Raw genomic sequence first — 13,983 nt, 5'->3', positions numbered from 1 at the left:
ACTACACTCTGCAGTGAGCTCCAAGCCTCCAACCTTCAAAACAAGTGTCCTGATCTCCGGTGCTAGACGGCCATTTTGCATTCTTTTACCCTGATCTGAAAGGTGGCCACTAGGACTCTTCTGTTTCTCATCCTGGAAGCCTGTCTAGCAGATCCGTTGAATAATCATACATATATTTGTATTATACCTTTTTCTCTCATGCACCCTAAGACAGAGGCCATGCTTCCACGACCCAATAGACACACCCAGAAGTATGCTCCCCCAAACCGGTGAAGAGCTTGGGAGGGAAATCCTGGGTGGGGGTAGAGAGGAACAGAGGTCTGAGAACAGAACACCCTCTGCTGGTGTGAAAAACAGTAGATTGCATGCAACTACTTCTGCAGGAAGGAACTTCTGGTGCTGGGGGAGATGCTGCTGCGGTGAATCTTACAGGAGCAGGAAGCCCACAGTAAACAGAGCAGGCAGGCAGGAAATGGGGAGTCCCAGCTCTGTCCCAGCTCCTTCCCAGCTTTGCACCGTCCCTAGAGTTCATGTCCTGCCTGAGGCTCACAGGGAGCAGATGGCAAAGCAGGAGTCCAGTTGGGATGGTCGCAGTCCCAGCACAGGAGAGAAGAGTGGGACCGAGAGACAAAGACTCTGTAACTGCTGTATAGGGAAGTGAGGGAAAGGAGTGTTATGGAAGCCATGGTTTAACGTCTGATAACAGATAAAAATCAAAAATGGCTTGATCCAAGCTAGGCATGGTGCACACCTGTAATTCCAGCACTTGGGAGGCAGGAGAATGGTAAGTTCAAAGCCACCCTGGGCTATGTGGCAAGATCCTGTCTCTAAATAGACATAAGTAAGTAAGTAAGTAAATAAATAGTGCATTGACTGGAAATAACAGAGCAAATTATTGTAAAGACTTCCTAGAGTGTGGCAGAGTTCTATCTTGAATATTACCATGAAATATTCTTCCAAAATATCAGTTTAATGATAGATCATTTTTTTACATAAGATATAGAAAAACCATGTCACCATTCTTTCTGATGCTTAGCACACCAACGCTGCTGGGGTGACCACCTCTGGACATAAGCCCTCATGTACTGTCCCCATGACTTTTTATTAACATGAAAATTCATTTTTATTTTGAAAAAAAGTTGACTTTTCATGCTAATAGAATAAGATTAAGGGTAAATTTCTTACACATTATCCAGAAAAATAATGAGATTCATAGTATCTATTTCTGGTACTATATACACAGAAGGCAGAAACTCTGCCTCTCCTGCAGGTAGTGTAGCTTTAGTGTTTTCCTGTTCAGGGGCAGCTTTGCTGCTGGCCTCTTTTCCTTCTTTGCCTCTTTTAGGGTTTTGTACTTGTGTCTCCTGTGACTGTCAACTTTTTCACTTTCATGGCGACCTCTACTACTGCTGTGTGATGACTTGTGCCTGGTTTCTTTTCTCCCCATGTTGTCTTTCTATACACTGTCCTTTCTTTTCTTGACTTGTTCTGTGATGGTCAAAGCCTCTTTATACACGCTTCCTGTTTCTATGTGGCTTTGTCACTGTTGAAAGCGCTTGGTGTAGGACTGTGATCACACTACCCTCCCCTCTCTCTCATACGTTCTCTTGCCCTGCCCCAATCCCAGTCTCACTCTCTGTTTCTGTCTCTGTCTGAATCTGTCTTTCTGTCTCCTTGCATAGCATTTCCATCGCTTGGCAGTGCCCACAAGACTTGGCCATGAAGGAGCAAAACCAGTAAGATGGAGGAAAGAAGGCAACCTTGCCATACAGAACTGCATGTGCAGAAACACTATCATCAGCAGAGGAATGTCCACTTTGTGTTGTTGGTAGAAGAGATGGCGGTGGAGGAGCTGAAGGAGGGAAATCTGGAGGTGGTACAGCTATTGGGATTCCAGGTGGCGAAATCAGAGGTGGAGCAGTAGTGACAGCTGGAGGAGGCGGAAGCAATGGAGAAGGCGGAAGCAATGGAGAAGGCACAGGGGAGTGGGAAGAGCTCCAGGAGGGAAAATGTAGGCAGTTTGCTACAACTGCTGTCTACGTCAGTGGCAGATCTTTCAGAAAAGGTGTGTATGTTGCTGTTTTTATTTGCGCATAGTCTTCCTTCTACTCAGCTAATAGTTACAGTTTATCCTCTAATGAATTGCTCCAGAAAATCTCCTTACATCAGGTGATTCAGCCCTCCCATATCCACACGGACCCTGCCACTTCCCAGCGCTTGCACTGGCTTTTCTGGAGGCAGTACTTGTCTGAGACTGAAATGAGGTGCAAGTCCAGGCTTGAACAAAGATGCGGGAGAAGTAAACTCAGCTTCTGTAGAAGGAAGCACTACTTTCTCCAAATTTCTCCCCTGTTATACCGTAATTTTATCTGTAGAAGTAACTGGTATAACTTCAAGTCTCATTCGGATCCTCTTCTGTTTTTCACAGGACGCTTTCCAGCTATCTTCATTAAGCCCATAATTAAAATAATCAGAAAGATCAGCACCAGGCTTACACCATGGTCTGTCTTCCAGAGAATCCAAATCTACCTCCAAGAGCAGAACTCCATTCATGCTTCCAGGTACATCAAGGCCTAAATCTCTGATTTTTGCTGCTGTAGCCTCATAAACTCTTCCCCCGTCTCCATGTCAAGGTTTACAGGTGTGGTACCACCACTCCCATCCTGTAGCACTCCTGTTTTAAGGTCTCCTAGAGAGACAGGATCCTCCCTCTCCCCCTTCCCTCTATCCCTTGGCGATGGCCAACTTTCCTTGATGATTTTTATGCAAATGCCACATCAATTCTAGCGTGTTTTAAAAATTGTCTCAAAACGAAGCTGTGAAAGTATGCTTTACCATGGACAGTATATGTTTATTTGAAAACTGTCAGAGCTGTGATGGTAACACCTGACCGTCACCAAACACACTGGGAGGCCGAGGCAGGCAGCAAGATTACAAGTTGGAGCTCAGCCTGGGCAAATTAACAATTCAGAGACACCTTGTCTCAAAATGTAAAGAAAAAGAAGACAGTAAAAAGGGCTGGGGATGTAGCTCAGTGCAGAGGCCCTGAGTTCTTTTCCATTACTGAGAAAACAGCTGTTCATTTAGAAGGTTCCTTTTCTGATGAAGAAAAATTCACACACATACATATACATACACAACGAATTATTCAACCTTTAAAAAAGTAATTCTGACATGTATTACAACCTAGGTAAACTTAGAGAACCTTACTTCACATGAAATAAGCCAGGCACAAAAAAAACAAATACCATAAAATATCCTATGTGGAGTGTAAAACATCGAACTAGTGGAACTGGTACTGGTAATTACCGGACTTTTAGTAAGGAGATTACAGCACTGGGAAAATGTTGGTTAAAGGATGTAACATTTCAGAGAGACAGCAGGAGGAAAGGTAAGAGCTCTTTCACACTATAGATGATGAGAGTTAATAAAGACGTTGCATTCTTGAGTCACTAAATACTCAAACTATTTTCATCACACAAAAAAAACAGTATGTGAGGTAATGCATGTGCTAATGAGCTCAATCCACCATTTCAAAATGCATGCATGTTACGAAACAGCATGTTATATATACAATTACGTATGCTTAGTCAATCACAAAATAAAATGAAGCTTCTTTTATGTATCAAATTATTCATTTGTATAATCCTCTGAAGCTTTTTCTCTCGTAACTATGTACTTTGTAATTGTTTACTTGCTGACAAACATTGCAATTCTTGATAATCTGTAAGTGAAGCAATAGAAATATTTTTTTTTTAATCAAAAGAAAGCCCGTCTGACCTGGGAATCATTTATTGGAAGGATTCAGAATTTACAGTCAGGAAGCTTTACACATACTGACTCCATGCCAGGAATATAAACATAGGGTATTGCAAGTATGTTCTAATAAAAATAAATTTTAAAAGACAATGCTAGAAAAGTGCCTCTCACGCTGTCTCAGCCTTCAGCCAGCTGATGAATAACCTTGCAAAAAATAAAAAAGCAACTTTGTCATACAGAGCCGAATCATGCCGTGAAGTCCCTGTCACAGGGAAGCCTGGCTACACAAAATTCCACTGGAAAACAAAAAAAGCAAGTTCAAACTTTTTCCTTCACTGGGAAAAGGTTCTCTCTACCATCATTTTCAGACTTGCATGAATCTCAACATTTGAGCAAAAATGATAAGATAATATCTTCAGTATACTACAGATTTTTAAGATTGCTACCTTTAAAAAGTTATTTTATAAAACATCAAAAGCATAAACTAGTGACTTTGAAAAATTTATTTTTTGATATTTACTGCTTAACAGTCCAATATAAAAATACATCAAAATGTACAAAAGTACAAATGAGTAGAAATAGTTACATATAGTATAGCAGATAAAACACTAAAGGTTATAATACTTAAAGAAATATACCAAACTGGGTAAAAGCCTCATTAAACAAAGTGGTAAAATATATATTCACTAGGGAAACAACTTCAAACTACTTAGAAATGTTCATTTTCCCTAATGACATACTATTTCAATTTAGTAAAATTTCATGTCTTTTTCAGCTTTATGAACTTCATAAGTCTGACTTGCAAATATATTTATTATAATACAAATAATTATTATAATACTGAAATTAGTTGAGGGTAGGGTGTCATTAATAGATACTTATGTCTCTGATGACACTTTAATGTTGTCTTTACATTTTCAAAAATACCATGACAAAAATAAAATTCTCCCACTTCCTAGATACTCAGATCTTCTTCCTCCATCACACTAGCCCACAAATCTTTCTTGAAGGTCTAAATTCAAAGAAACAGAAGTTTACTAAAACTATGTAAGCAGAACAAAGAAGTGGAAAATCATTGCTTTCCTGTGATAAATTCTAGCAGGCGGATGAATCGGGTGGCATCTGAACAATCTTTCCTGAGCTCTGTGATCATCAGACTCACTGTGACCAAGCAATCGAGTTCTTACACTACTGTGCAGCCTCAAATCTTTGTCTACATCTACACAAGAACACAAGGAGATATGAAAATAAATGTTGGTTATGATATCAGTAGGGGGATTGTGCTTTATCTTATCTCCCAGTATCTATCAAAATCACCTGACACGGTGCTTTGGAACAAAACCTCAGTGTGGAAAATAAGCTCAGACACACACGCTGTTAACCTAAGGGCCACCCAGGTGGGAGCTGCTGCTGGACCAAAGATGAATCCCATTCAGCTGTCAGCTTCCAGCATCACTGGTGGCTTTTCAGCGGAGGACGGACCATTTCTTTCCCTTTGAATCTCTATAGATTCTTAGGTCAAGTGATTTAATTAGTTTGCTCTTTCCCAAATTGCTTATGCAGAAATCCACGAAGTTTATAATGCATGCCAGGAAATTGATTCAAACCCAGATTGTTCTGGTAGGCACCAATAAAAGTTCCTGCCCCAGTCACGAGATTTAATGCTGTACAGAAAGTGGTGCCATAGAGTCTGAGAAAAGACAGCCCCATTTTATTAGTAGGATCCAGGACACCACCCTACCTTTATTTAAAGTGTTACCATATGTTGCAGATAACATGATAAAACTAGAACCAAACCCAGTCTTCTTGTCGGGCCACTAATGGGAAATAGGAAGCCCGGAGAATCCTTTTCCTAGAATAAACTTGAAGGTTAGTTTCCTCTAAGTGAGGAGCATGCGTACGCCTTTACTTTTAGCTGCCCCAAGAACATCAGCATAACGGCTCTATGTTTTCTGCTAAAGCCCTGGACTTTACTTTCAAGAATGATTCTGGGTGGATTTCCTGCTGTTGGCCTCATGTTCATTGGTTGCTTGGGTTGGTTAAAGGTGGAGTCCATTCAGGTGGGCTGTGGACACTGGGATGCTGAAGTGAGCAGCACCAGGTGGTGACACTGGTCAGTCGTTTCGTGACACGGGACTTCGCTTTCCTGGAACTGCGCCATCGCTAGGGAAGATCCAGAGTGCTAAATGTTAAGGTGCACTGGTCTGCTGCTCAGGGAACTTGAGATGAGAGAAGGAAAAGAATCTGATATCCAAACCCGAGTGACCTGAATGATGCAGTGTCACGCTGTGTCCTGTACCCTGAGTCCTCTCTCTGGGGCTTCTCACTCTCCACTGTCTGGGTCCAAATGACTTTCATGAGTAAATTCACGTAAAATGTGTGTTTTTCCTGCCAAACGATGTATATTATCCTGTGCTTTCTTAACAACACTGCAACTCAAACTATTTCAAGCAAGGAACTTCAAATGATTGCTCTGATAGATTTGTTTCCGGCTTGTTTTTGAGCTCACAGCAGTTCCATGGGCTCAGAGTCTACTTTCTTGTGTGGTATTTGCAATCACTCACGAAACTAGAAATATTTCAAAGCAACACACCCCTGGCCTGGTGCACTTCCAGGGTGACCGGTCCCGGTGTGGACACTTCTCTTGTACCGATTTCTTTCGTCTCTGCCTGGCAATTATGTGCATGGCATTCCACACCCTTCTTGGCAGAGGGACGAGTTGGCTTCTCACCTACATGAGCTGTCTTCTTCCAGGAGCTCTGGCTGCCGGGTGCTATTTGGAAAGCGATGGAGGCCAGAGAGAAGGGTGGAGATAAGATCTCTGTGGCACAGGGGTTGCCTACACCGCAGCTGTCTACACTGCCTACACTGCTCCGGAGTCAGACCGGCCGTGCTCATAGACCTAACACCTCCAATGCTATTTGGAGCTTCCTGCCATTCCTAACACATGAAAGTCTTTTGTTCCTTATCAATTTCTAAAAAATGATTTTCTAAGAAAATTTTTTCTCATTCATTTTTATTGAGATATAATTGCCATCACATAAAAATTACTTGGAAATGTACACTCAAGTGATTTGGGCCTAAGAACAAAATCATGCCACCGATGTAACTCCTACTACTGTCTGACGATGGAGAAATCATCAACTTCGAAAAAAGTCTCTCCTGCCCTCAAAGGTCACTTCCCACCTCTGTACACTGTTTCATCGTGCAGCTTTCTCTCCCTTCCGTTCCTCAGGCTGAGTTATCTCCACTGCCTCATCCACTGAATTTTTTCTTTTTCTAGCTGACATCTGCCTTGGAGCCCCTCAAGTGAGCTGCTCATCTCATTTATTGTATTTTTCAAATCTGAGAATTCCTATTCGGTTCTTTTTGCAATCCCTGTTACTGATCATCTTTACTTAATGAGAAGTTGTCCTCACCCTGTCCCTTAGACAAATACACTCGGTTCCCTTCAGCTCTTAAACATATCTACAGTAGGTGAGTTAATGTCTGTTGGTAACAGACTAGACTTCTTCAGGGCCAGCACTGGTTGACTACATTCTTTCCCACACGTGTTCCATGCTTCTTTCTTTGCACTGTTCGTATTTTTCCAAAAGTAAGCAGTTTATTTTTTTTTGAATTTTTTCTTTAATTAAGACAAACATAAGAAATGACTAAATAATTTTTTTTGAAACAATAAGGGGGAGATTGAGATAAAACAGGACATAACAATATAACAATAGAGGTCACAGCATGACTGTTTCAACAACCTAGTACTTCACCACCTTATAACCTGACTTAATAGTAGTTACCATAGTGTCTTTTTCCTTGAAATATTTGGATAAAACTTCATATACTCTAGCTTCAAATATTTTCATATCAAGAAGCCCAGAATAAAGCCTTTCTAATTAATGAGTGAAAACTTTATAAGGCTTCAAGGCCACCTAATGGGGAATCATGATTACCACATATTTTTATATATTTGAATCATTATTTACATTAGGGAAACTATTCGGTATTCACACATGCGAGATTGATTTATTTCACTAATGAGTATGGTCTCAAGCTGCACCCATTTATTGATAAATATCTCAATGTGATCCTTCTTTATAGCTGAATAATACTCCATTGTATAGAAATACCACAACTTTTTTATCCATTCCTCAGTTGATGGGCACTTGGGTTGTTTCCAAGATCTGGCGATTACAAATTGTGCTGCTATAAACATAGGTGCACATATATCACTGTGGTATGATGCTTTCAGTTCTTCTGGGAATATGCCTAGAATAACTCACAGTGGCCGCTCTTGGCATCAGACCCTCCCCACCACGCTGCTCTGCTGTTGTCCTTGTATCTTGTTGCTCCTGGAGCTGCTGTTTGGTTTCATAACCCGCCGGAGCTCATTTCATAGGTTCTGTTTGCTTTGCAGTGTGTGATCCCTGAGGCTCTGCTCAGCAAGCTCAGTGACCACCCCACCAGTGGGGAGATAATTCCTCAAACGGTGTGAATCACTGTATCCTTTGCCAAGGGCACGGCAGGCGTGGCTTAGCGCGTCTTCATTGCTCTGGCATGCATCTCACAACAGCTGCAGCTCCAGCATCCAGCTTGCCCAGAGCTTATAATATCCCAAATGATAGAACAGAAGCATCTCAAAACTCCTTTCTTCTCTCGGTCTCACTAGGGGATCTCACCATGTTTCTCAGCCTGGCCTAGAACTCTACAGCTCAAGCAATGCCCCTGCTTCTCTGTCCATTCCAAACAAGTCAGCAGCGTGTCTGGATTTTATGCAACTTCCACTCTCCTCCTCACTGGGAGAAGGAGCTTAAATGTTTCTGACAAAGCACAGCAGCTCCTAAAATTAATGAACCCGCAACACGTGTGAGTGGGTGGGAGAGAGCAGGAGGGGCATAGCAAGGTTCCCTGGCCACATTCAGGACCGTGTGGTTCGTTCTTGAAAAATAGTGTTTCTTTCTTCACTTTGGACTTCAGTGTTTGTAGACACAAGGACAGGCTTTTATTATGCTTTAGGAAAACAAAAGGAGGGAAGAGAGACAGCTAGCCAGGTGAAAACCTTTCTAAGGCCAGATGGGTACCAAGGACAGAGGACACAGACTTGGGAAAGAAAGAAGAGAGCGAGGGCAGAATAAACCCACGTCCATCACACGCTTCTTAACAGAGGCAGCTGGGAGTGACCTTTATGTTCATCAGCAGATGAACCGGTACAGAAAGTGTGGCATTTACACACAATGGCACCCTGTTTTGCCGTAAAGAAGGGGGGACTTGGGTCATCTCTAGGAAAATGGGTGCAGCCTGAGACTGCAATGGTAAGTGAAAGATTAAATACCATGTGGTTTCTCTGAGTGACCCAAAGTATAAATTATTTAAAGAGATTAATAAAGGACAGATGATAAGGAAGAGGGAGATAGACTCCGGGCAGGTGGAAAGGGTGTGGGGAAGGAGAGGGAGAGAATGAGTGTGTGTGCCAGTTCCCTGCAAGGAAGGCGCTTATTGTGCATCCAAATGCACACTAGTGAAGAAGAAGGGGACAGAGAGGAAGCACACGTCATCACCACTACCAGAGGACACGGGAAGAAAACAGGATCGTGACGGAAAGGAATCCCTGCAGCTGGGCAGTACAGTTACTGGGACCTGGGCTGAAAATAAACTTAGCACCCTAGCAGGGTTGAAATCTGGGCGTCACAATGAGTGAACGGTTCTTGGTGTGTGTGTGTAAGCCAGAGCCTTCCGTGCCCCGCCCTGGTATAAAACGGAAAAGAAGGCTGTGAACGGGATGAAGGCTGAGGAGGTTTCTTTCTCTGTGATACTATGATATTCCATATTTGGGGGTCAAGTTTTCCTCATTTGTAGAATTATGGTAATGATCCTTCCTTTTCTCTTTTTCCTTCCTTGTGAAAGCCAGACAATAGGAAAATCAACAGTGGCTACCATAAAGTTTCTTATTCTCTTGAAAATAGCTGCCCATACCTTCCCACATATTGAAATTAAATAACAAAACAGACAAAAAATGATCAAAACAAAGAATACAAGCGTTACTGGGCTTCACAACAAGATGATAGGAAATCGATCATGGCTACTGTAATGTCTCGTTTTCCTCAAAGTAGCAGTTCATATCATTACACGCAATAAAATCAATTCTTGTAAACTCTTTAGGAGAAGTTCTAGGCATGTATAAGCCTGTACATGTACATCTGTCCTTTCTGTGTTAGAGGGAAAAACAAAGAAAATTATGGGAAAAGCAAGAAACAAAAGAGACAAATAACAATAACAAAGAGCCCAAAAAATTTCAAAGTAAGGTGGTAGGAACATAACTGAGGTTGTTATTTTGCATAGTTATCTTCAAAAAAGTTAGTCAGATTACCAGATATAGACATGCAAAATTGATCCAATCCTATGAATGTTAACTATTTTTCTCCAAGAACTAATAGATTTAGTAGTACAATCATCATAGTCATCTTAAGTGTGTATATACAAATGTATATCTTTTTTTCTTTCCCTTCCTTCTTTTCTCCTTTTCCCTGAGTTATTTTTCCCCTTTGCCCAGCTTCTTACTCTTTCACAATATTTATTGAAGATTTTGTATCTTATTTACTCATTTAGATTTTTATACTAGGGAGAAAATATAGTATTTACACATGTGAGTCTGATTTATTTCACTTATGAGTATAGTCTCAAGTCACATCCATTTACCTATAAAAACTTCAGTGTGATCCTTCTTTATAGCTGAGTAGTACTCCATTGTATAAAAATACCACATCTTTTTTATCCATTCCTCGATTGATATGCCACAGTTCACAAGGACATGCACATATCTGGTATGCTGATTTCACTTTTTTTTTTTACCAAACACCCAGAAATAGGCTAACTAATCATGTGGTAGGTCTATGTTTCAATTTTGGAGTGAATTCCATACTGCTCTTCAGAAGGCTGTACCAATTTGTATTTCCACCAATACTGCATGACAGCTTCTTTCCCCACATCCTTACCAAAATTTGTTATTTTGATCATAGCTATTATAACTGAGGTGAGTTAATATCTTCTTGTGGTTTTGACTATTTTAAAATCCTTGGGAGTATAATCCTCATCTCAAACACATCTGAATTGCCCAAGGGATAATGAGGTTCAAAAAAGAAACCTTTCTAATTGAACTGAAAAAGAAAATGTAGATGTACACCATTAGGTAAAAGTTAAAAGTCTTAAAACTAGGATATTGCATTCCTGAATCGGAATACTTTTCAGATTTCAGTGACAATGCTGAAATAACCCGTGTATTTTCTTTCTCTTTGTGGAGGAGGACTGTCAAATCCAATTGGCCATTCTGTATAATCTTTTTGAAGCTTTCAAACTTGGAAATGAAAGAGGGAGAACAAAAACAAAAACAAGAAAGGTCACCAACTGCCTCTCTTGAGATGTGAATCACCACCTTCTTTTCATCTGCAAAGCTGGTACAAACTGAAAACTCCCTCTTGGGCTTTTAGAGTGCACAAAGGATTTCTGACATGATTATCACCCTTCTTATCACGAAGGAAAACTCTCACTGGGGTGATGTATGGTGAAACTCCCAGGGAGGACCCCATCCCTCCTTTAATGTCATTTGAAATCTGGTGTCTTGAGCTCTGGCAGGTGCCTCCCACTTCTGCAGTCTCTGACCTTGACCCGATGCTTCCCAGTTTCAGTGGGAACATGAGGAGAAGACCAGAGAGGGCCAAGAGTAATACTCTGTGCTCTTAAGCTGGATCCATGCCTTCTTAATGATTTATTTTTCTGCTCTCGTGCTTGGATAAACTTTCTCTCTCCCTGTCCCTCGTTTTCCTTTTTTTTCCATCTTTCTCTCCCTTTCTCTTGAGAGTTCACCCAGGCCCAGAGCCCTTTGTGTGAGTCTGAGATGCAGCCACAGCCCTAGAGCCCCTGCTGGAGGATATGGACCTCAGGGTGCATGCACCCCCAGACAGACCCAGGGTTTCTGAGACACTACGCTCCTCAGCTAACCAGTTTCAGCTGTAACCAGCGGAACACTGGTTGAGCCCGGGGCTGGGACCCTTTGGAGTTTGGACTGAGTCACTAAAGGTATCCTCTGGGGCGGGGAGGAGCTGTCCAGCTGGGGCTGTTGTGAGGAGGACAGTGGGATCTCAGGGTGCACTGGAGTCTTTATGGGGCTGAGGGGACATCCTGGGTGACAGCTCAGCAGGTGTGGGAACACACTGGATCTACAGAGCACGGACTGACTCACTCCCTTCCTCCCGAGAGCTGCCCCACACGGCTGCTTTTGACACACAAAGGTGACAATTCCTGAGCGACTGGCTTTCAGTTTGCTGTGACTTCTGTCTCATCCTCCTTCACTTTGGATGCCACTTGGAGATACACTATGATTTCCTAGATGATTTTCTTTTAACTTGCAACAGATTTTCGTCCTCTGGCAGAGTGATTTCTTTTAAATTCTGCTGGTGTGAATGATATTATTCTTAAAGCTGACTTATAGGAAAAATAAAAAGATAATCTGTACATTATGCTACTCAAGAAACAAAAAATATTTAAATACTGTGATCTAGAATTCAATGTTTGATAAAGATGCCAGCCAAAGAACCTGAGAATTAAGATTTCAATAAAAGTGGCTAACAGTGGGGAAAAGATGATTTTAAAAATGTAAAATTCCAGCTTTCCTCCATGTTACCTACCTATGTGGGCTGGAGATGTAGGATCTGGCTCTCACTAGCATTAAAAATGATTAAATAAATTAGCAATAAAGGAATTCATGAGAAACTGAAATAAAACCCCAGTATTTGTCAGACAATACATCTTTTATTTTTATCATTCATTTATGAAGGACTGATTTGTGTTACAAATACAATTAAGTCTATAAACACATTGCCCTCAATTAAATTAAAACAGCCTATAGACTCCGTACACATTTGATTCTAAAGAGAAATTTCAGAAAGTGATGCTCTTTCTGGATATTTTAATAAAAGGAATCATTACAAAATGGAATTTAAAAAAAAAAAACCAACCAACAATCCACAATTCCATGTACTTTGTTAGATATTAGCAAAAGAATTCTTATAATTTGAAGAGTTTTAATACACATTTTAAAGTCAGGTAAAATGATTCTAAGTTATATTTTTCATAATATGTTCAAACATTATATAGGCTAATAGTTTAGTTTTAGTTGAATAAATATTAACCAGATAAAACAAATTATGTATTTATTTAATCTTTCCATTCTATTCATTAATATCCATGAAAATTTTAGACTTCACACTGGTTTGAATGCTACATAGTAAGTTAGACCCCTCAAGTCTAGACCCCAGGATCTCAGTGCTGGAAGTCACCATGAACTTCTGGAAATTCTGGTACCAGAGTACTGAATTACAGTTGGGTGATCCACATTCTTCTTGAACATCTCCACCACCAGGAAGCTTATCCCATTCTCAGTTTAGCTGCACCCAAATCCTTCTGTAAACCTTCTATTTCTGCTGAGATTGATTCAGTTTCTATTTCACAGGACAGACTCCAGGATGATTGAAAAGCTTTCCATACATTACGATACACTGAATAAAATAGCCATTTTTATAGAAAACACCAGAAATGTAAGGCATTTAGCAGTGATTTGCAGCTGTCCTTTGCTGGACCCATCATAACCTTCTAGAACTAAAATCTTTTTCTATGCCTCTGTCACTCTCTACGTGGTCTTTGCCTTTGTCAGCGCTGTGGTCTTCCTTGTCTCCTGCCCGGCCATAGGCAGAGGAGGGCAGGAGATCCACCATCAAGAGCCCCAGCTTCGGACGCTCCACCTCCACCACTCCACTTACCAGACAAGGGAGCCACAGTTAGTGCCCAGCCACAGGGCAGGGCCACGTAGAACCACATTCCAGGCCCAGCTCCCCTTCTCCTGGACCAGCTCCTGGAATTCTCCCTCCATGCCTGCATCGCATCTGTGTGGCGAGGCCACCGTGATGCACTCAAGTTCACGATGTGGGCTCCAATGGAAGGCACTGGCATTGTCTACTGAAATACCCCACTTTATCCTACCGCCTTCCTGTGATGGTCACCATCGTGCCTTAGATGGAAACTGATAGAGAAGACGAAGAAGTCCACTGTCTGAAAGTGCCTTGCAGGTCAGTGGCCAGCAGATAACCATGGACACTGCTCCTTCTGGTTACAAGGTGAATGGAGCAGCTGAGCAGGCAACAGCCGACCTGGTTACAGGTGTGTCTGCTGCTGCAACCCTGG

At 41.5% G+C, this 13,983-nt stretch overlaps 1 pseudogene; it reads right to left on the bottom strand.

Moving 5' to 3' along the window:
- Nucleotides 1-1,181: 1,181 nt before the first annotated feature.
- Nucleotides 1,182-13,805, bottom strand: LOC100715116 (pre-mRNA 3'-end-processing factor FIP1-like; annotated as a pseudogene).
- Nucleotides 13,806-13,983: the final 178 nt, after the last annotated feature.

The sequence above is a fragment of the Cavia porcellus genome, unplaced genomic scaffold, assembly GCF_034190915.1.
Source record: "Cavia porcellus strain 051 isolate PalLab524CR breed Dunkin Hartley unplaced genomic scaffold, mCavPor4.1 scaffold_23, whole genome shotgun sequence".
Classification (NCBI taxonomy): domain Eukaryota; kingdom Metazoa; phylum Chordata; class Mammalia; order Rodentia; family Caviidae; genus Cavia; species Cavia porcellus.
This window is presented reverse-complemented; position numbering and strand designations above follow the sequence as displayed.